Source organism: Meleagris gallopavo, chromosome 1 (assembly GCF_905368555.1).
Source record: "Meleagris gallopavo chromosome 1, MGAL_WU_HG_1.1, whole genome shotgun sequence".
Taxonomy (NCBI): Eukaryota; Metazoa; Chordata; class Aves; order Galliformes; family Phasianidae; genus Meleagris; species Meleagris gallopavo.
Window position 1 is genome coordinate 10,632,680 of NC_139404.1, and position 24,005 is coordinate 10,656,684.

The 24,005-nt window shown below is 35.7% G+C and overlaps 1 long non-coding RNA gene across 3 annotated transcripts in view; it reads right to left on the minus strand.

Annotated features, from left to right (window-relative positions):
* Positions 1-1,113: 1,113 nt before the first annotated feature.
* Positions 1,114-24,005, minus strand: part of LOC104916191 (uncharacterized) — an 89,963-nt gene continuing 67,071 nt past the window's right edge. For 2 of the 3 annotated variants that reach the window (XR_014881159.1, XR_014881157.1), the window contains exon 6: positions 1,114-13,985. This is a non-coding gene — a long non-coding RNA (uncharacterized LOC104916191). The remainder of the gene's footprint in view (positions 13,986-24,005) is intronic. The other variant, XR_014881168.1, reaches the window with a different exon arrangement.

Below are 24,005 nucleotides of genomic sequence, written 5' to 3' on the forward strand. Positions count from 1 at the left end.
CAAAACTATAAACTCACTAGATCCAATTTAGTAGGTCAATATTATGAGGGAGATTTTTTTGCTTGACATTTATAGTCTAGTTAATCTCTTTAGGACCAAAACACAATTTTAGATTTACCTACTTTCCCCTCTCCTACCCCATAATATCTTTAAGTTACAAATTTTCTCTTTAGTGCATTGCAAAAACAAACAAACAAACAAAAAAAAAGCAGATTTTTTTTTTAAGATTGTCTACCTGTTACTGTGCTCTTCTGTTGGTGATCTTGAAAACCTGACTGGTTTATACTCTTCTGTTTCCTCTTTTCGAATCTTTATTCTCCCCTCTTTTATGCTAGTCCACAGGTGATCTGATAAGTGGCTTTGATTAAAATTCTGAATGTGTTAAGAATGGTCATGGAAAGACTTTATTTTTCCTTATTTTTAAGTACAGCAAATTGTACATAATACTCATACTGCTTTTTCCAAAGCCAGAAATATGTTTAACCTTGTATAAAGTCTATCTTTATATTGCAGAACAGGTAATATATGCAATTTACTCTCTTGATACATACTGGTACATTCTATGCAATCTATAAAATATGTACTTAAAAACCTGATGTTTCCTGACTTGTAGGGCAGATCATATTATATTTCCTCCACAGAAAGTCTGTCTGCAGCTAAAGTAACCCTTTATATTACGTTCTGGAGACTTGATCAGAGTGGAATGCTTGAAACTGAAATAAATAATCTCTCTAACTCTCTTAATGGAACGACTCTTTCTATGTGTTTTTCATGATATATCCAGCTATCACATTCCAAAGGTTGGTCTCAGTCCACTGTCATGGAGAACAAAGGAGGCGGCTTTTGTTTCAGCCAGAAAAGATTCTCGGTCAACTCAATACAGAAAGGTATAAAAGCTTCCAAATCAAAGTCTGTGAAAATCACAAAGCCTAGGACAAGAGCCGCTGAATTTCCTCCTGCTTGTGTAAAATCTGATCTATGGCATCAGGACAGAGGTTTTCACTAAGAAATGCCACCAAACTACTGTAGCAGACACTTGTCCCTTCTGTTTTGACTTCTGAAAGATTCATATCTTGTTCTAGAGGACATTCAAGGCAGGATATTCTATGATTCTATCCTATGATTAATTTTTGAATACCAATGTTAAATATAATTTTGGTTAGTTATGTGCTAAGATGTCTTTTAGAGTAGATCAGCTAGCTCACCTTTTGACCAAACCTGGTTAAAATTTTGAATGAAGTTCAGTCTGAATTATTCTAATGGACTGCACCATTTAAAGCTAATCTGTAAATAAAACTACAGCTGAGTATTTGTAAGAACAAATCCCTACTCAAGTGAATAACAAACTCAAATGATATCAATCAAGTTCTTTAGAAGTCTAGATAAACAAACAAACAAACGTCTTTAATTGTTCACATCATTATTAAAGTTTTTATTATAATATTTAAAATTATTGATATTCAAAATCAACAGTTTTAGTGATCTTGTGTTCATCTGGAAGGAGAAAATAATGAATGACAACGTATAGTATGTGTAACAAATGGTCCTTAGGGGATGGAAATACAGACTTCTGTATATCGTGAGAATACAAATATTTGGGGAAAACTTCTGTGGGACAATATTATGTCTTTGATCTTTCAGGCCACAAATAGTGATCAAAAAGCATAAGTATGGTGCATGAACAGACACATTAGGAAATAATCTCATACTGAAAAGAATGTTTCTGTTCACCTCAGCCTCAGAGCACATTAGCTGTACATTCAAGCATTTTAATACTACACCACCACATAGCTGTAAAATGCTCCAACAACTCCAATGCTCTATTAGCTTTATCATAGTGATAATCTGCCAATTTTGACTTACCAGTGTTGTCTTGGAATAGAGATAAGTCTTTTTACTGTGCTTAGAGTTCCTGACATTTAACAAGATAAAGTGAGAGAGAAATGGCATTTTGCCAAGGATGCCAAGAGAAGAAAGAAAAATGCAATGACTACAGAAAGGTACAGAGTCAGTTTATTGTATGGCTGCCTGCCTACACAGTCTTATTTTACTCTTAAGAACTTTGTCAGTCCATAAAATTTATATTTGTCTTTTCTTACTGCAGTGGTAAAAACTATGAATTGAACTGTGGTAGTTGCAGTGGATTCTCTCTTTCCTTTCCCACTGGTCTGACTGTCATATAGTTTGTCCAGTCAAGTTCAAATATTCTTTGTGGTGATATTCTGGCACCTAATGGTTACGGATTTTCTTTCTAAAACATTCCATTTTATTTTTACTTCATTTTCATGAGATTAAGTTAGGAAAACACCCATTAAAATTATATTTTATGAACTGGAATGAATACAGCTCATATTTATCTGGATAGATATAATCAGAATGTAGTCTAAATTCCACTGTTATCTCTTGGATTTTTGGCAGACTAAAAAGTGAATCAGAGACAAAAAGCAGGATGCATCAGACACATAAATGTTTTTGTTAATCTGAATGTATTCATTTAGCCACAGATACCTAATCAGAACAGTATAACTGCTAAGGTCAATGTTTATGTAACAGAAATGGCAGAAGTACATATATTGTAGTGCATTTATACTACTATGTACCATGAGCTGGAAAAGAAGGAAGTAGATTCCTTTTTGCTCTTATATGAGCTATTCCAAGATGCCTTTCCTGGAAATACAATTGACTGAGTACATTTTACTTGGGAGGGAAAAAAAATAGGTACTGGCTTTGCCTACTCAGGCAAAATTAATTACATAAAATCAGGTTGGATAAAAAAATCTAGATGCTTCAAATCTGCAATTCTATGATGAGAGTTGAGATGAATGTGTTAAATTCTATCAGACCAGAACATCTGGTAAGGTATTTTCTGTAACACAGGGAAGTTGGTATATGATTTTGGATTTTAAGTATTAAACCAGGTAAATAAATGTTGATAAATGTAATTATCATTGGCATCTGCATGAATTTAAAGCACCAGCACAATTAACAGAACAGCCTTCATCTACCTGAACTTCTGCAAACAATTTGCTTGTACACTGCACAACATCCTTGTTTCTGAATTGAAGAGAAATGAGTCTGAGAGAGAGAGGAGTACTGTAAAGAATAAAGAATTAGCTAGATGGTTGCACTCAAAGAGTTACATTCAATAGCTCAGTATCAGGTGGAAACCAGTGATGAATATTCCTCAGGGAACAGTATTAGGACCAGTATTATTTAACACCTTCGTTAGCAACATGGACCATGGGACTGAAGGCACCTTTAGCAAGTTTATCAACAACACCAAGCTGAGTGGTGCAGTTGACACACTGGAGGGAACAGATGCCATCCAGAGGGACCTTGACAAGATTGAGAGGTTGGCTCATGAGAACCTGATGAGGTTCAACAAGACCAAGTGCAAAGTCCTGCATCTGGATTAGGGCAATCCCAAGCATAATATCTCAGGTTGGTTATTAGGAAAAAATTGTTCACAGAAAGAGGTGTTGAGCTGTCAAGCATAGGAACAGACTGTCCAGGGAGGTGGTAGAGCCATTGTCCCTGGAGGTTCTTTTAAGAAATTCTTTATTACTGATCCTTATGATAATGTTTCTTTCTTTTAAAAATGAAAGAAGAATTCAGACTATTCATTAAATTTTTTAGTTTTACGGAGAATAATTTCATATTTTCTTACTATTTAAAAGGATAAACTTATTTGAAACTATCCTATTAATATTTTGCCACACTAACAGATGAACTCCAAACTAGTTCACTGCTTTCAGAAACTGCTCTTTCCTTTACCTTTCCAATGGCAGAACCAGCCGTGCTGGAAACTGTGTGGATACTCATACACAGCTTTGTGTAAATTAAAGGGAAGTGTCTGTCCTACAGTGGGGATTAAAGCAACTGATTTCCAGTAAGTCTCCTAAACATCTGTTAGATATTGTTTGTTTGTTTGTTTGTTTTTTGGTCATTATTATTAACTTAGAACTGATTAAAACAAATTACCTGTATTCATTTAATAAATATCTGAAGCATCCAGACCTCAGACTCAATATGTTTTTCCATGTGCAATTTAAAATATGAGAACATATTTATAATTTAGCACAGTTATTGTGCTTCTGAGCCAACTATTAGCTCATGCACATAACTTGAATGCTAAGTTTTTGAATAACCAGAATCTATAGAAATGTAGTTGGTATTTTATCCACAGAACCTCTACAAATTACAACACTGTGCTTTACTTTAAACAAATTAGTTTGGTTTTTTTTTTCCCTATGTTAATGTGAAGGAATTAAGATTCATTTTAGTGCAGTACAATGTGTAAGAAACACTGCTATCGTGTGGATATATGCATACAAACAGTACACTTAGGATAACATTGATCAATAGGTTTTTCCTGTCTGAAATGTCCGGAAAAACAAATAAGCACAAAGTACATAAGAGAATGGGTGTGTTAGCTGATAAAATGCACATAGCACTTTAATTTGTGGAGTTAATTAGTAAACCTAAAATGCTGAATCAAATCTAGACATTCAAGCAAAACTGCATTCATCTTATGCTCATGAGAGAAACCTGGGCCCATTTCAAGTCAACTGTAACTTTTATTTTGACTTGACTTTACTGAGGCCAAGTTTTTATCCAGTAGATTATAAAAGAAAACAAAGAATGTGGCCTAGCTTTTAGTGCTATGGATTGTCATACATGGATTATGGAAGCAGCAGCAGCACCATTTTGTTGAGGACTGCTCTAAAGAATCCCAACAATCTAGTCATGCATAAAATGTCACAGCTGTTGCATCTGTCTTTACCCAAATATTTTTTCACAACATAAAATACACTTGGCATTGCACGAAATACCTTTAATTTAGCTGTTGGAAATGGCAATGCAACTCATTTATAACACAGTTTTCATTAAGTACATACCTCACTTACACTTAGTTTTCATATCAAAATAGCACTTGATCTAACTTGAGGATAATTATAGATTAGAAAGTTGGAAATAGGAGCATTCACTTCCTGGAACGTTTTCTCTGTACTGTAACTGTAACAGAGCTTATAAAAAACAAACAGGATTGCTTTAGTATTGAATGCATTTAATTATTTGAAACTTTTAAGAACTTGTTCTTGTTTCTAAATTAAGATCTTGCCATGCAAAAATCTATAGCTTCTCTGAAAACTTTCAAAGATGGGAAAAAAATAAGGGTTGGAAATCATATTAATATTTCAGAAAATAGCTTAATCTTGAGCTGGTGCGTTTTCCTAATAATAAGCCCAATGCTTTCTACTGGGTATCATGATTTTTCATTTGTCACTGCCATACTCCGTGCTATTCCATCACTGTTTCCAAATTTACATTTTGCTTGTTTTGCTTCTGAAAAGACAGTATTTTCATTGCTTGAGTTTGCATATTGGTTATAAAGCATTTTCAGTTATGTTGAATGCTAACTTTTTGTAAGTACAGAGCTTTTCCCTTGTTTCACCTCTAGAAAACCAATTTAAACAAATTTTGAAGTTCAGTCCATAAAATCAAGTGGCCAGATGGAAGACATTTGCTGCCATTAAATATCTGGAAAAAAAAAAAAAAAAAAAAAAAAAAAAAAAAAAAAAAAGTATAAGAAGTATACAAAGTATACAAAGGATACAGGAAACCTGAAGGGTGATTTCATCTTCTTTACTTTTCCCCCTTGTGTTCAAGGTTACTGTTGTGAAAAATCTTTTGATTTCTGTGTTCATGGTCTAAGTTTGGTGAACTAGTGTTTCTTTCTAGAGTACTCATTTGCTAAAGATAAGCAATCTGTCCTAGTTCAAATTTGGAATGACAGATTTGGCTTATAACTATTTTTTGTTAACCTTTCAGAGCTGAATTTACAAAACACAACTTCATTTCTTCTTTTTTTTTTTCCTCTGAAAAATAATACTTACATTGTTGTACACCCAGAGAGTGCTTGATTTAGAAAGTTAAATTATCAGCTCACATTTCCTAAAGTTTGAAGTTAATGTAGCATTTTGACTCCTTGTCTTTTTATTACAAAATCAGTCTCAGCATGTTCTGGAACTATATCATATCATTAAATTTTACAGATACAACCATTTCAAATATTTCTTACAAGAGGTGAAGGACAATGTGTTCTTGGGTATCTGTGATATGAAAAAGCCTTGGAACTCATTATTACTACAGTTGGACCATCTGCTGCACAAAGGCCAGCACATCCACAAAGAATAATGTTCTGAGTCTCATCTTAAAGTTGTTCATGCTTGAGAGGCAGAACAGGATGAGAGATTGAGTCTGGGATCATGAGCAAGTCTGCACCACTTGCAAACAGAAATGTGGAGAAATGAAGATTAGGAAGGATACACTGAGTTCAAGTAGAGATACATTATTAAGAGGAGTATGGAGAAATAGCACTTTCTGTCAAATATTGGTGGAGCACTTTCTTCCAAACCTTTATTAACTTCCTGACATTTTTGGTTCATGACATTGCTCACATATAAGATGCTTTGTGATATCTTTATTGAACTTCAGCTGCTGATCTGAAATGCCAGAGGTTTCTCTCAGACCAAATTACACAGATATCTCAAGCTTACTAAGTCATCTCAAATAGTACCTGTGCATGAGCACCTGAAAAAAGTCTTTGATGTCAGGTACAGGTCAAGATTAAGGCACATGAAGGTGCCTGCAGTGTCTTTATTTACATGTGAATTTGGTATTTAAGCTCCTGTTATAGCTGACACTGTCTGCTCTAACTATAGGGACTATTCTCAGACCTGTCCTGCATCTGACTGGCTGAAACTGTCTGGATTTGACTCACTGAGAAGACAAGAGTCTTGACACACTTCTCTGGATAGATGTAACCAAAGATATTTTGCTCATTCTCAGCGTCCAGAGCAGCTGCACAGGAGACACAAACAGGAGCCATACAGCAGCCTATGCCCCTCCTGTTTTGTGCTACCAGGGTCATACAGTATCATTTCAGATCTTACAGTATGCAGAACAAGCTCCCCTCCAACCCTGAATACATTGAAGCCTACTGGTTGTAGAAAGGATCATAGAATAACTGAATTGTTCATGTTGGAAAAGACCTTCAAGAACATCAAGTCCAAGATAGAACACCATGTCAGAGTACAAACAGAAGATGTCTGGTGGTGTTCATGTGCAGTTACTCTTCTTCTCTGAGTTTTGCTTTCCTTTAAAAGCACAGTTTTCAGTACACACTAAGACTTAGATTTGGATAACTAACAAAACAATAAGCTAACAAAACAATCTTCAGATCATAAAAAGCTATACACTTCATCATTGAGTCTTTGTTTTTCATGTATTATTCACAAACATTTTTCTCAAAGAGTTTTTTCTCCATTTTGATGTTTGGGAAACTGTCTGATCTTTACTGCAACAGAATTGTAGCTCTTGTGTGAAGCGGCAAATACTTGTGCATAACTAATGCTGATTATTTTTATTTGAATAGATCTGGTTACAACACCTGTAAATAATATTTTTTCAGTCAAGAGATCAAGAGATCTGAAGATTTCACTGACTTTTTTTTCTCAGCTATCTCTTCTATTCATTATTCTTTGTTCAGAAAAAAGCCCTTCCGGGACAATAAGCAATACCACAATAAGTGGCTTGGCTTGTCCTTTGCTGATGTCACATGATGATCTGTAACTAAGTAAACAGTTGGAAAACAACTCTTCAGCTTTGAAGCATAAAACTGAATTACACATCATGAATTATTTGAAGGTTGCATTTTTGCTATTACAGTAAGCAGAGTAGGACCCAAGGTTCAAACACTAGCACATGGTACTGTGTAGTGGTTAACATGCCCTCTGCTGTGCTCCTGACTTGTGCCCCCTTGAACTGAGACCAGAACAGTTCCTGACAGTGAGTTCCTAACAGACAGTGAGTGCACGTAAGAGTGCTCTGCCAAGCTCAGGGAGGGATTTTAACACGTGTATATTATGGAACCTGAGGGCTGAAGAGTGAACCCTGTGCTGTCTTACTTTCAAATACAGATGGAGTATAAAAGAAAATCAGTGAGGCTAACTGAAGCTGAAAGTAATAAAGCATTTTATATTAAGCCTTTACAGAATCAGTATTTGGGTCTTTGTGTCAATTTTAAGTTTAAAAGGATTGTTTAAGGGAGGCTCGTGAACAGAGTCAAAGAGCGGCATTTGTCAGACAATTCTTTTTCTGTGGTAATTGAGCCAATTTAAGTGCGATCCCTTTCTTTGTTCAGAGCTAAGACTTGTTTATCTGAAGACAGAAGATTGTAAAAGTTCCAAAGAATTTATTGCAGAAATGTAAAACATGATATACTCCCATCCTTATGATAAAGGAATGTTGTGTACAACAGCAAATGCTGCATAAAGGAAATGATTCTAGGGCTTTAAATTTCTTTTTGCTATAAAATTTAATATAAATAAGTAACTTAATTAAAGCATGTTATTGATAATTTTAGCATGATTTAATGTGTTATCTTCAAATATATTAAATGTCTCAAAGACTAAAGGAAAAAAAAACAACTCTCCAGTGTACTTAAAATATTAATGGGTGGTGGATGCACTTTGAGCTGTAATGGTTCTAGCAGCTGGTTACAACAGCTTCTTCCTAAACAGACTTCCTTTAGACTAGAAGTTTTCTATTTCATATAAAGGCAAAGCTTTTCCAAACTGCTTCTTAAACTTAAGTGAGCTGAATACATGTCAGTTGAATAACAGTTGTAACTACATCTCATGCATAAACCATTATGTCACATAAATGAGAAAAAAAGGTATGTCAGCAACTTAAACATCCAAACAGTCGCCTTTTTACTTTCCTTGTCCCATCCATGGGTTATAAGCTGTGCTGTGCTACCAATTCACTGAAGAGCATTCCTGCATAGCATTGTGCAACTTATCCTGCTTTCAGCACATGCTGCAAAAAAGAGTAAAGTTCAACTCCTATATATAACTACCTTTTTCATTTGAAAAATTAATTTGAGAAAGGATAGAATTCAAAAACAGGTTGCTCCAGAAGTAACGCATCCTGTTTATCTCCATGGAAACTCAGATACAAAGCACATAGTAGTACTATTTGATAGAAATTATAAGCTACAGAGCACTATTTCTCAACAGTCACTACCATTAGCTCTGCATTTTCACCAGTGATGAACAGGAGCCTGCATGCTGTGCTTGTATTTGCCTGCACCATCAGAGGTGACCCGCTGTTTCCGTCACTGCTGCTGAAATGCAGCACTCACCACCTCACTGTGTTCACACCCACTGGTCAGTTTCCATAAATGTTCAGCAAATGTCAATTAGTGTCATCGGGTGCAACTTTATCTGCATGGAGGAATTCAGTGACATATCTTTGCTTCATACACACTTCCTTGTCAGACTCCATTTTGTCAGACTGCCCCTCTGTTGTCACACAGCATCAAAATGCAACAAAATATTGGTGGGAAGGTTCAATCTCTATTGTTATACCACCAACATCTGCCTCTGACATCACAGGACAATAGAATAAAATAGGAGGCATTACTTTTGGAGCAGTCATTGTATAGACTTTGATTCAGCAAAGTAAATATGAGTTTGATGTTGAAGTTACAGGAAGAGATTCTGCATCCTGTCTCTTGTGGAATGTGAGATTACAAACTTCTAAAAGATACAAATCAGCCAGACAGGTTTTTTGTCCCTGGTGCTGTTGTCTTCAGGATGTAATATGCAGCTAAAAGGCAGCTGTGCAGGAGCTGACAACACATCTTTTATAATAGTAACTTTTTATTGTCTGATTTGTGCTGCATCAAATCCTCTCAGTAGGATTGCCTTTAAAAACATCATTTAAATGGATTTATTATCAAAATAATCAAATGAGATAACAACATATATGCTTTTAAGAAGCTACATAAATGCGTTTTGTTTACTTTTACATATTTTAGCTTTACTTTAAAGTGCCAGAGGATACCAGTGGAGTTCAGTAATAAAGAGTAACCTTTTCCTTTTCTTCCAGAAACCTTAATTATTACTTCTGTAAAGTCTGAGCAGTAAGAAAAAGAAAGCAAAAAAACCTGTTTAATAATAGAAGACTTATTATATTTTGAGTTACATGCAAAACTCTTTGCACTAACTATAGAGAGCTGCTTAGAATAGAGTTTGCAGATGTCAGATCCTTCATTCCAATCTGTGCTTCTAGGGTTACATAAAGATCAGAATAATTTAACTGTCTTTTTCTGTTTGCTTTTTTGTTGTTGTTGGGCTTGTGGTTATTGTTTCTTGTTGGTGATCATCTTTCTTGTTTCTCTTAGTGAAAAAGGATCATCTTTATTTCTGAAGACCAGTTTGAATGACAGATGAGTTTTTGAATAAACTAATGGTCTATTTGTATCTTGCAATTGATTTTTTTGCCAATTCTTCATCAGAACGGATAAACAGCAGCTATTTGGCTGTTCAAACATGATTCACAGGTTTTCTGAATAATGTATTACGTCTACTTTCTCCCCATGTACTTTCTCAGAGGATACTTAAGGGTTTGAAAAGTCTATAGGTTGGTTAATATGAATGCAAATTTCATCTATTCTTATTTTAGTTTTAAAAAAGTAAAAAGAGAAAAAAAAGCACAAACAGAAAATCCTTTCTATATAGAAAAATAACAGGTTTGAAAAACTTTTTCAGTAATATATATTATATAGATTCCTCCAAAATGTAGAGTATATTCTCTACCACTTAGCTGGGCACTTTCCGTAACAAATGAGTAGATAATGATGCACCCCAGAAAGCAATTCACTTTCTTTCTAAAATTAGGCAAATTGCTTTCTGGACAGAGTTGTCTCTTTCCATTGACTAAACAGAGTGTACATGGAAAACACTAAAATACTTTGTTGTGTTTTTTTTCTTCTTAATTGCCTCACTGCTACATTTTCCTTATTTTTATTACTATCCTGTACACAAATTGGAGGCAGTATATTAAAATCTGCCTCTGCTGCATTCACCATGCATAGCTTTTGTCAGTTACCCTAATTACTGATTGGCATGCTTTCTCTCAAAGATTTCAAAATCTGAAATCAGAGTTTGTAATACCTTTCCTGATTTTGAATCCTTTTGCTAACACCCCGTGCACAGCCAATTTGCCAGCTTATCTTCAGCTATGTGAAGCTCACACAATAGTAATTTCTTTGGAAATGTGTTCAGGGTTAAACATATTAGTCTACTTCATCTAACAGAGCAATGTGAGTCTATAGAACCGCCTGTTTCTAAATTAAGGTACTGATGATGGTTTGCAGCTTTTTAATCTTGGAAGATTTGCCCCCCACCCCAATGCTACCCATTCCCATTTATCATTTCAACAATGGCTCTTATCTCTGTGCCACCTGTGTGAATTCATTCTACAAAATAAGAAGTACACAGGAAAGGAATATATTTGGACAGAAACGTGCAGAATTACACCTTTATAAAGTACAGATTTTCTTCTTTTTGTAGCATTTATCTGTGTATCATGTGAATGAGTTTTGTGTAGAATGAACATAGCAACTTTTTATTTATATTTGTGATCAATGTAAAATATGAAAAAAAGAAATCCATGATATATGTATTGCATACATTTTATACACACAACATAATCTTTATGCTCTCAGAGAGTTTCACTTTATCTCTTCTGATGACTTTGTAAATCAGCTTTGTTTTGCACAGGCTTTCAAAAGTACAATAGAGTGGCTTTAGGGGGCTGGTTAGCTAAAACATATAAATCACACATGCTGATGAGGTTTCCCTCCTGATATTCACCAGAGAGCATTCAGCTTTGCCTGCTGAAGTACTTTGAAAGAATAGCTGATCAAGTCCAGTCAAGAGATTCTTTATGAGTCTGTGATGACATCACATTAAATTAGGGGACCTCAGAGAGATCCTGGTCTGAGTATAAAGTCTGGAGGTCTTGTTAGGCTTTGAGAGACAAGACAAAGATGAAGTAATCAGACAGTCCTCTAATTTCTGACTTATAGTTTGGAAAATGGATTTTAAGAATATAGTTTTTTTCAATATCTAATCCTGATAATGACTATATTCGCTTAAAAAAACAACAATAAAATTCCTTTACCAACTCTTTGATAACAGAAGCATATTCTTGGTGGAAAAATTGCTCATTAGTGTGTCATCTAAGGGTCTTTTGGGTAAATGAGATGACTGACAAACAATGAAGAAAAGGGGAAAAGAAAAAAACAGCTACAATCTCACCCCGATATCCTCTGCCTCCTGCCCCTTTCCCATCCAATAGGTTTGTCTCCCTTGTTGAAGGTTTCCAGCCCTACTCTCAGCACTAGAAAGACGCGTGCTTTAACCCTGAAGCCAGTAAGGCAATTCACATCTGGCAGAAGCACATTTATACTGAGTAACCTCTTCACAAAGAGACTGATAACAACCTGGGGATAAGCGTGAGGTATAGACACGCATTATATTTCCATGTGTTTGCTGAGAGCAAACTATTTGTTTCATTCTTTTATGAAATCATCTCACTTTGTAAGTTTATAAGCATTAAAATGAGATGCCAATATGTTCGTAATTTTTAACTCACTTGATTGTATTAGGCAATGTCTAGACAAAAAAAAAAAAAAAATCCACTTTTACAGTGGCTTGTTGGAAGTTACAAAAGTTCAGTAATTGTTTTAGCAAAACTGTAGGATCTCACAGGTTTTTTGAGGGTAACACTGTTAAGTATCTACTAACTGATTTCAAATAAAGATGTGCTATTGCAGCTTCTAAAAGCATTAATTTCTGTATCAATGTTACTGGTTTTCATTCAGAAATTTTAAAATGAAACACATATATATACTTATATAGTTGTAGTGTAACATCTAGAAGAGATTTAAAAAAGCACAGCAGCTGAGTGGCAAAGTACTATAGGATTTTCTATATTGAGAGGGGGTGAAGAGATGTGATGATAAAAACACATTTGAAATTTATTATTAGAGGTGAATATTGCATATTACTAATGCATGGAAATCAGGGGCTGCTGTAGCCCTACTCAGTCCTATTCTCTATGGAAGGATGCATCAGCTGTGAGATGACAAAGAGGCCCGTGTACATTCTCAGGTATTCCAATATAGGGAGTGAGGAATGGCAGACTGCATAAAATATCTTCACAGAGAAAGGAACATAGAGAATTCTTGCTTGCAGATTTGACAAGGTAAATAAAAAATCTCTGAAAGAAGAAGGGAGGAGATAAAAATAGTGTATGTCACTGCATTTAGACAACACTGCTGAACATTTTATGGAATAGCATAAGACACTCATAATTCTTTCCTTATAGCAATCTCAAACAATAAAACATGCAGAGCCTTAATCAATTGATATCAACCTTATTTTGTATTTACTAATACTGACAGAGTTTTATAATAAACTATTTGTTAAAGCATTTTAAAGTATTATTTTTGAATCAACACTTGGTTCACACACGTTTGAAAAATAGAAAGTATTGTAATGAGAAAAGATCATCTGTAGTAGGGATGGCATTGGTCTTTACTGTTTCTTTAAACTAAAGATGAATCTCAAATATTTACTTATGTTTATTACCATTACTTCCATAAATGGTCCCTTTGAGCAAATATATTTCTTTAGCCTTTCTTGAGTACAGTATTATATGTGGCCATGTATAATGCAGCACTGTTTTCCTAACCTCTCCTTGTCTGCTTCTGTTGCATTTTTATTGGAAAGTTTCCAAAAATCTTTGTTAAAAACTGTTCACAATAGTATCAACAGAACACTTGATCTTTGTTGGAGTACTGGTTTAGGAAACATGCATGAATAACACTGCCTATATAAAAACATGTCAAATATGAAACTGAATAAAATAAAATTTGTGATTATAGAACAAAGTTACTTAGTTGAAATCCCAGGTGTAAGAAAATCATACAGGCCATGAAGCAGAATATGTTCCCAGCATAAGCAAGAATACTGTGTGGTGTCCATGAGTAACTGCGGGGTCGCAATTTTCTGAGGAGTAGTCCAACAGCAAAATATGAGGGGAAGAAGTATGTCCACTAAAAAAAACTGAAACAAGAAGATCAGTTAATAACATTTATCTATTGTGTGAATTCTAACTCATTATTCAGTCAATTGCTGGGGAACAAGATACTGAAACAAAGGTTAGCCTAGGATTGTTGAATTGTGTAATAAATTGATCAAGATCAGACTGCAATTCAAATAACAGATAATTGTTTATTAATCACTTAATGACCTGTTCAGCTACTCTAAGAATATCCATATTTATAATTCCTCAGACAATATGGATGTCACCGATCAGAACTTTTCTTAGACATTCTTCACATGTTACAGAATCACAGAATGGCCAGGGTTGGAAAGGACCTCAAGGATCATGAATCTCCAACAACCTCAGCACAGGCAGGACCACCAACCTCCACATTTAATACTAGACCAGGCTGCCCAGGGCCCCATCCAATCTTGCCTTGAACACCTCCAGGGACGGGGCATCCACAACCTCTCTGGGCAGCCTGTTCCAGCACCTCACCACTATCACTATAAAGAATTTCCCGCTGACATCCAACCTAAATCTCCCCTCCCTCAACTTAACACCATTTCCCCTTGTCCTGCAGTTATCTATCCTTTCAAAGAGTTGATTCCCCTCCTGTTTGTAGGCTCCCTTTAGGTACTGAAAGGTTGCAATGAGATCACCCCACAGCCTTCTTTTCTCCAGGCTGAACAAGCCCAGCTCCCTCAGCCTGTCTTCATAGGGGAGGTGCTCCAGTCCCCGATCATCTTCGTGGCCCTCCTCTAGAACCTTTCCAACAGCTCCCTGTCTTTCTTGTACTGGGTGCTCCAGACCTGGACACAGTACTCCAGATGGGGCCTCACAAGAGCAGAGTAGAGGGGGACAATTACCTCCTTGTCCCCGCTGGCCAGCCCTCTTTTGATGGAGCCCAGGATACCGTTTGCCTTCTGAGCCACAAGGTCACACTGCTGGCTCATGCTAAGTTTTTCATCTATCAAGACCCCCAGGTCCTTCTCTGCAGGGCTGCTCTCAAGGACCCCTCCTTTCAGTCTGTGTGGATGCCTGGGATTCCTCCGGCCCAAGTGCAAAACTCTGCACTTTGTTGTGTTGAACCTCATCAGGTTCACCCAGGCCCACCTTTCCAGCCTGTCGAGGCCTCTCTGAATGGCATCCCTTCCTTCTACAGTGTTAACCACACCACTCAGCTTTGTGTCATCAGTAAACTTGCTGAGGGTGTTACATTGTATCCAGAAGAAGAGATAGGATTCCTAATTAACTATCTGAAAGGTAAGCAGCTAATCTAGTTTTATCTAAGTTTAGAGATCCTCTGAAACAATCGTCGTGTAGCTCTTTTTGATGCATTTTGACAAACATCTACAACAATTCAGATAGATAACCCACTGGAGACACAAACACATCCTCTGATCTTCTCATGACCAGAACAGAGATGATGTGGTTAATTTAGATGGGGTAGCTAACTCTACTACAGTCAGAATAAAATAGTGAATGAAACCTGAATATTTGACCTCTCAGTGTCTCTACTGATTGGTTGAATGCAGGGTGTTGTAATCTTTCATCTCTACAACGTAATTAGGATACTGCAGAGGCCGTTGCTGTGAGCTCATCATTATCTAAAGAGCATTCTATTGTACCTTAACTTACTGAACAAGTTCCTGCTTTCTCATGTAATCATAACTCAAGAACAAATGAAGGATTGATTCCTCACTGGGGATACAGTCTTCCAATACTTCGAGCCAAGAAAAAAGTCTATCATCTTCTCGAGAGCTTAAAAAAGAAAGAAACAATCTATAGAGTTTTGTACATTTTGGTTTTAAAAAAACTATGGAAAAAGCAGGAAATGTGTCCAAAAGACCAATATAGTAGTCTAGACAGGAAATACCTAGGGCATGAACCATTATTTTGGCCCTTGATAAAGTAAAAAATTCTGAATTGTTGTGATAGTAAGAATATTTAATGTGAGTGCTCTGGCAGTTGTACCAGTAGGAGTAGCAACATTTAGAGCAGTGTGAAATCACCGATTCTTAAAGATGAAACATGAATTAGGTGTGAAGAAATGAGTCTGAGAAAATCTCTTTGACATTCTTGGAGTTGAGATTTCCCCTGTGTGTGGAAGCCATACCATGTTATAACAGAAGCTTTTCACATCTGCGTACACTCATTTTGCACAGGTGTGAACTGATTAGAGTAGAATAAATAAATCTTCCATAGGAAAAAAAATCATGCTTAGCATTATGGAATTGCTTTCTAAGTGTGCATTTAACTTGTTAAGAAAATAATAGATGTTTCAATATTTTTAAGGATCTCTTTGAAATATCTTCCTAAGAATTTCTCTTTAGTTTCTTAGAAGATTAAAGCTTTTAAAAGCTTGGAATATTTGTTTTCCACAAAACTGTGTTTAAAAAAAAAAAATTAAAATGAATCTTCTTCAGTTTTGCTTTCTTAGAAATCTTAAAAGTCCTACCTCTTTTTCAGAGAACGTTTGAAAGTTTGAAAATGACTACATATAAATTATCTGAAAGATATGTCTGATTAAAGAGATCTAAAAATTGTTTATTTCTTTAGCCTCCTTTTATGAACAGCAAGTAGAAACATATAGACACTTTTTGTATAAATGGAAGCAGAAAAGGAGATGCAGCAAGTACCAGTGCAAACTCTGTAAGCAGCAGTACGAACTGCTTATTTAGTATTTAATGAACCTTACTTCCATAGGACTGAAATAAATTTTCTGAGGAAAGATCGCAGTAAAAGTAGTTATCAAATATACATTTCCCAGCAAAAATTAATTGGACATTGGCCAGAAAGTTATAAGAAATCACCAATGTCCAATGTGTACAGATGAACATCCATACAAATAGTATCCTTGTAAACATTATGGCTAATACTTGGTATTGGAGGGGTATTTGTTTCAAAACAATGGCATAAGAGGTTCCATATTCATTGATAGTTGATTTATACACTCAAAAGCAATAGGAATCTGACCTAGGTCTGGTTATATTTCTGCTGTGGCATGTGTGCTGTGCCAGAGCACAACATATGGTGCTTGGGCTGCCTTTGTGTAGCTGCAGAACAGATTATACTTGATCTGATCCTGAGTCTGCCAGAACAAAACTGCCCTATCAAAATATTTAGAAAAAATTTGAAGCAGCACTATGAACATGTACCAGTTCTGTACTTAGTAACATGTGCCTTCAGCTCTTTTTATCCAAGACCAGAAGCTTGAAGATTGTTTTATTTTCTTTGAGATCTTATTTAATTTTTCAGGGAGGAAAAAAAAGAAATTCTTATGCTGAGCTTCCTTGTGTCTGGGATGATTCTGTGGTTTGGATTTAGGATGAGAATAATGCTGATAAAACACCAATGTTATAGCTGCTCACAGTGTTTATGCTAAGTAAGGCAAGGACTTCTCAGCTTCACATACTGCTCACAGTGAGAAGATGAGAGTGCACAAGGAGAGGGAAGGCCATAAAACCAGGAGAGCTGATCCAAACTGGACAAACAGATATCCCATACCATATGGTGCCACGCTGACTCAGAGAACTAAAGGAGTTGGCTTTGACAGATGCCACTGCTAGAGGACTGGCTGATCAATGAGTAATTACATTGCTCATCGATTGCTTTATTTATTGTTTTTGTTGTTATTATTGTTTTCTTTTAGTTGTGTTGTTTTTTTATTGTTACTATTTCATTTTCTTTCCTCTTTTCTTTCTTATCTCAATGCATGAATTCTTGTGCTTTTCAATTTTCTTCCACGGAGAGGGAGGGAGTAAATGTCTGTGTGGTGTTTGGCTGTTTGCTGAGTTAAACCACAACAAAGCAGGAAAGGACAGAATACTCTTGATCTAACTCAACTATATTTTAATCCAAAGGAACAATCAAGTGTAAACTTACAACTAAAAGCACATCCAAAATAAGGAATTTAGATTTGAAACCTAAACTTCATTTCTTAAACATGAAATCTTCCTGAGCTATACCAAGATTTCCTAGAGATTAGGAGATTAGGGAAAAATTTAGATTTTCACTTGGGTGATTTCCTTCCCTTAGTGGTTTTAATAAAAAAGAGATCAGTGTTTTATTATTTGCCTGCTGTTTTTTTTTATTATTATTATTAATATTTTTATCTGTCTTTGTATTTCTGGCTTTTGTCTATGAGCAGATAATAATGTCCTGAAATTTCCTGAGAAGGTTATGCTTTATTCAGCTATTTCCTTATACTGCTTTGGAAGAGAGAGCTTGCTTCAGTAAGGACTGGAGAATGAGAACATGAAGGGCTGGAATCACACCTGTAGCTGGTGGATACAATCTCATTTCCTGGACTTTATAGAGTTCCGATTTCTTCTAGCTGACCCCTCAAACCTGTTAAGCCTCAGTTGCATTAATTACAAATAATTTCAGCTGTTCCCAAAGGAGAGTTGCACAGTATGCTTGGATTCGAGATCTTCCACTGCAGAACAATTCAGGGACAGATCACAGACAGATAGAATAGAAAATTAAAAAACAGGTGAAATCTCTACAAAACACATCGGCTTTAATCACATCAAAAGTCATTAAAATTTTCCAATTTTTAAGCATACACATTAATTTCCTTCTCTTTAATTTGTTCTTTTGGTGTTTGACTGTTTTGTACTAAAGACCCTTTTAAAAGACGGAAACATCCATGTAATCACTTTCTGAAGTGGACATAGCTGCCAAGCCCAGCTTCTGTTAACAGCTGCTCATTTATTTCCACTTTTTCCTCCTTTCTGTCGTGTTTATTTAAATGCTTTAATGAAGTTGATTTTAGGACCTACATATAGCCATATGTTGTGGCAAGCTAGAATTACTCTTCAGGTCATGCACTAAAGAGTTTGGTCCACTGAGTATGGTGGTTAAAGTCTCTGAAATCTAATCCTACTTTTGCTCCGTCAAGCCTTGCATGGCTGACAGCAACTCAGCAGTAACGAAAGGTCAGCTTGGAAGTCAAAGACTTACAACCTCTAAGTCTCATTTGTCTGGAGACCACGGAAGTCTTATTTCTTTCCCAATACTTAAAAATGAGAAGACCTATTCAAGAAACCACCTGCTTTTAAAAAAGCTTCATATTCAGTTTCCTGTAAAAATAGAATTCAGACATAAAATAGAAATAAATTAAATGGAACAAAGAGGTAAGTCAAAACTAATCACCCAAACTTCTTTTGCTATAAACAGATCTACTGTCATTTAGGGTAAAAGCTCGGTGAAGTAAACTCAGTGCTCAGCAGTTTCCCTCATGGCTTGAGGTGTAGTCTTTGACTCTGGTATTGCACACGTTGTACTAGTGGTGGCCTGTGTGCTTCTTTTGCTTTAAGCCTGCAGTTTCATTCTGTTCAGAATAGCATCCACAGAATATTAGAACACTCCTAGTCATTGACTCAGCTTTTCTAGCCAGAGTATTTCAGAATGGAGTTGAGGTTCCTTTCGTCTACCATCTTCTTCATCCATTTGCTTGAGGAGAAACTGTATGGTCAGAAAAACTTGGAAAAGATTGTCTTGGAATGGGTATATACAAGACATTCTTTCATATTTCACCAATATATAGGCACATAATTCATAACCCTTTGTAATTTAGCATAATATTAGATACAGGATCAGAAATGACAATAGATGAGATCCTCATTTGTACCAGAGAGCAATATGAGGACTTGAAAACTGTAGACTTTGCTCTTTTATCCTGATGATTTGTAAATCTCTGTGTCGATCCAGAGACATAAGAGAAGGGATGTACATATTCCTTCTGCTCTTTCCCTTGAAGCTCTATACACACCTGAGGACAGATAACTGTTCTTGTAAATTCTTTCTCAACATATCAATTTTCTCAATGGTATATGGAAGTGGCTTTAATTCTGGTATTTATTACAAAAGCTTTTCTATGCTACACCCGGGGTTTTGCCAGAACAACGTATTTCTAAATAGCTTGAAATAAATAAACAGATAAAATAGATGCCCTTGTATTTTACTGTTACTCTTTTGTTTGCACGGAATACTCAGAGCAATATATCCTTTCTCATTTCTTCTCATTTCAATTTCTTTCACACTACATTTTAAATCATGAGGGAGGAAAATAATAGAAGTTTGAAAATTGAAACAGCTGTACCAGCATCAGAACAATGCCATGGTTCATTTCAGTTTTTATTTCAGATAAATTTAACACTCTTGCTCTCTTCCTCTGGTGGCTTAATATGGAAATTGTTTAGTTTAATTATTATAAATGATCCTGTCAAATAGAGAAAATCACCGTGGCCCAAATAAATCACGACAGTATTACAGATTCTTAATTAGGACAAATCCCTAGTCTCAATTAAAAATGAATGTCTGTATCAAGAATCAAAGAAGCTTTTATTCCTCACTCATATTTATATTTGGGAAGGCATCTGGTCTATTTTAAGTGGTTTTTTTTCAGTGCTAAAGAGGGTGGAATCTTATAGTTCAATTCTATAAATTGAGTCTTTCCCTACGAGACTTTGAGACATGATCTTGTTATGAACTTCTTGGGAAAAGACTTATAGAAGTGCAGGGAATCGTTAAAATTAAAGGCAAGGGACCTGTATACATAGGGTATGTGCAAGGATATTGCCAAAATAAGTACATACGGTGTCCAGTGGTCTGCAATGAGGAGACCTTGCAGATCTACTTTACCTTCTTAGATTTGGTTTTCGGTTCACATGTTGCATGAACAATAAAAAAAAAAAAAATTGTTTTCAGTCAATGCAGTCCAGAATAATACAAGCAAAAAGAAAAGAAAAAAAAAAAAAAAGAGGAAACTTTTTCGGATAGGATAAAAGGTTTGAAAGTGTGAGAACAGACTGGCAAGCTTAAAAATAAGAGGATAGATAGACAGACAGACACATGGACAGATGGAATTCCTCTGTTCTTTTATTTTCAATCAGTAGGAATATTTCTTCAATGAAGAACTCTTGGAATCGCTTTTCTTCATGGGAAAGTATAAGTCTGTAAAGCGGAACGGAATCATTTAGAAAAAAAAAAAAAGCAGAAAGAAAGAAAGAGATGTAAGAATGTTTATTTAACTAAAATAGATGAAATGTGTGGTTTTATTCTTCCTGCTAGTACTGAAACATATGGACTTTCCTGAATAAAATTTCTTGAAAAACTTTCCTTGGGGTAATCAGCTTCATCTACAAGTCCTCATACAAAGGCATGTTTATCACAAATCATTACTCTCACATACTTTAAAAATAGTTCTTCCACTAGAAACATCCGTTCACCTATTCCTAGTTTGATCCTAAACTTCATCAGCGAATGCTTTATGGCTGAAAGTAAAGAATTTAGTAAGTTAAATAGGAAAGTGGTACTATATCTATGTCATATTCTGAGTAACCTGAAGAAATGTTGAGTATAATATAAACAACAGGGAAGAAATATGCAAGACCACACATGAATAAAATGAACAGAATATTCCCTAATATTCTACAAGATATACCTTTGTTCCAGGCCACACAGCCAGATCACTCATCTTTTTATAGTTGTCTCTGATCATCAAATGCAGTTCTGAACCAACTACTTAGAAGTCTTACTGTAACCAAGAAGGTAAATTGGAAGGAAAGATAAGGAAGGAATGCTGGCCCTAAAATATTACTCATTCAAGGCTTGCCTACAGGTTTACAGCCCAGCACAATATCAGAGCTAAAGCTATAATCTTTATGAAATTGAGCAACAATCTTATGTCTCTTGATGTTTTGTTACTGTTTATCAACAGGTGAAAATTTGGTTGTATTTAAAAACCAAGGGAGAAAATATCTGCAATTGGAAGATAAGAATATAAAATATGGAAAAAGACTTATTTTCATTTATTTGGGGGGAAGGGAGTCAGCTAAAGAGATTTTTAACATTTTTCTGTATGTAAAAATCTCCCAGAAAATAGGATTTTTAAAACTATACCTTTATTTAAATGGTGAAAGTGTTATGAATTTACTGCATCAGTAATGCATATATTGATAGGCAAAGTTTATCTTAGGATAACAAGATTCTTGGAATGTTTAGCCCTATTTATGCTTGAATGCAGAGTCCTACTATGTCCATAAATTCTAAACATTCAGTGACAAAAACAATAACAGTACATATTGCTACATACTGCCTTTTTTATTCTAACAATTTGTTTGTTTGTTTGTTTGGTAATGGACTACAATATATATCAGCTATAACAATTTAAAAAAATGCATTGTGTCTTGTTGGCTGGCATAAGCTGGAAGTTAAAAATTGATCTGTATTGAGAAATTATCCATTGTATTAAAATTCTTAATTATTTTTTTCCTGATATAAATACATAGAACTTATTTTAATTATTTACATTCTGATCAATTCTAACAGCAATAACATAATCTTCTTTGGAATTACTCATTCAGTCTCTACCATGAATAGATACATTGGCCTTAAACACTCAGAAGGCTTATAGTTGAGGAAGGAAAATTTACTTTCTGTGCTTCTCACCATGAAGGCTGAGAGGGCTGTACTCTGACTACCTACTAAGCTATTTTTATGAAATGCCTGAGCCACTCTGCAGAACTGTCATATTCAAGGTCCTTTACACAAGAAGAACCCGAACAGGGAGTTGTGTTTGGACTGTGTGCTCCTTGCAGCCAAGTCCCCTCTATCTTAGATGTCAGACTCTGTGACCCAGGAGACATTCGGAGTTAGATCTCAGCTTTCCAGCCATTACACACCTGAGCATGGCGATTACTCTGGCGAATATCTGCAAAACAGGCAGAAAAGAGTGGGACAGGAATGACTCTAGGCAGACCTACTGGAAAAGTTAAAGTAGGCCACACTGAAGATGAAGGGCATTGCAACTGGCACAGGCCTTGAAACTACAGAAGTTCTCTTCTTACCTTTGGCAATCCTCACTGTCTGTTGATTTATATCAGTAAGTAACTTTACCTGCTTTGTTAACATCAGCCAATAGCCACACCAGGTAGATCAGTACATGCATTGTAACTTTCTGTAAGTTCCACAGATGTGATCACAATCACATACAAGGTATTGCTTGCACTGAGTCACAGACAATAATCAGCTACTAACCCATCATAAAATACATATATAAATAATAGAAAGCATAAGGCATTTTTTAATAATAAACATAATTTAAAACAGGCAAAGATCAAAACTCAGCTGTGGAGATATGTGATTACACCCATTCAGGGTAAGAATTTTGACATATCTCTGAAGTTTTCAGATAATCAAGCAATCCAAACTGAACCACCAACAGAAGCAAACTAAGCACCACTGGTTTAGATGGTTGCTTTGATCAAATCAGACTCTTTTATTTTACTGTCCTGAAATTATCCCTCATCCTGAGCTTCACTTGAAGTAATTAGTTGAGGCTTATTGATTTCTTTATATAAATACTTTAATATAGGCACTGCAGATCTCAGCATACCACTTGTCAGATCCATTTGAATAAAACTCACACATAGTACAAAAGAGGGGGTTGTGAGCGGGGTTTACTTTGGCATGAAGAATAGGAGTTAGTGCTGCCATGTACGTGGTGAACCACAAAAGTTATCCTTGTTATTCTTGTCTTCTTGTCAATGCTTGATTACACATTTCAGGACACATTGTGGTAGGTCTATGTGAGGAAGGCGGGCAATGTGGAAAGAATGAAAGAAAAGCATCTTTACCCATGGTTGAGGATGTGTTCAGGAACCATTTCTGGGCTTAACAGAACGTAGTCTAAGTGGAAACAAACAAGAAAGATGACAGAGATTTTACAAAGCAATAAGAATCCTTACATCTAGTTCAACTAGTACCTGGACCCTAACTGTGAAGGTCAAATCATGGGCATTTTTGGTTTTAGCTGTAGGGTTGAGGGTCCGAGAGAGGTGGTGCAACACAGAGTCTCTTCTGTGTTTGCAGCACTGGAGCTCAGATTAAAGTCTCACATTGACCATTTAAGCCTTTGTTCGTACTTCCTGGCAGTATGATATGCTTTCATGGCAAGGTTAATCACTTTCACTGACAAAGCCAAGTGTAATACAGGCTCTTGGTCTATCAGCCTGCAAGTAAAATAGATA